A 734-nucleotide genomic window follows, 5' to 3' on the forward strand; every position below is an offset into this window, starting at 1 on the left:
TGGAACCCCCCGGGTGGCACAGGGCTGGATGGGGCTTTCGTATAGCAGGGACGGTGCTGCCTCTCGCTTCGCTCGCTGTCCGCCGCTCGCCGCTCGCTCGTGCAGCCAAAAATGGCCAGTTTTGGCCCGTTTTTGGGCCGTTTTGGCCAGTTTTTGGCCTGTTCTTGCATTGCGCGGTGACCGTCGAGAGCGGAGCAAAACGTCAGCCATCTCAGCACCCTGGAACCCCCCGGGTGGCACAGGGCTGGATGGGGCTTTCGTATAGCAGGGACGGTGCTGCCTCTCGCTTCGCTCGCTGTCCGCCGCTCGCCGCTCGCTCGTGCAGCCAAAAATGGCCAGTTTTGGCCCGTTTTTGGGCCGTTTTGGCCAGTTTTTGGCCTGTTCTTGCATTGCGCGGTGACCGTCGAGAGCGGAGCAAAACGTCAGCCATCTCAGCACCCTGGAACCCCCCGGGTGGCACAGGGCTGGATGGGGCTTTCGTATAGCAGGGACGGTGCTGCCTCTCGCTTCGCTCGCTGTCCGCCGCTCGCCGCTCGCTCGTGCAGCCAAAAATGGCCAGTTTTGGCCCGTTTTTGGGCCGTTTTGGCCAGTTTTTGGCCTGTTCTTGCATTGCGCGGTGACCGTCGAGAGCGGAGCAAAACGTCAGCCATCTCAGCACCCTGGAACCCCCCGGGTGGCACAGGGCTGGATGGGGCTTTCGTATAGCAGGGACGGTGCTGCCTCTCGCTTCGCTC

This window comes from Musa acuminata, unplaced genomic scaffold, assembly GCF_036884655.1.
Source record: "Musa acuminata AAA Group cultivar baxijiao unplaced genomic scaffold, Cavendish_Baxijiao_AAA HiC_scaffold_757, whole genome shotgun sequence".
Classification (NCBI taxonomy): Eukaryota; Viridiplantae; Streptophyta; class Magnoliopsida; order Zingiberales; family Musaceae; genus Musa; species Musa acuminata.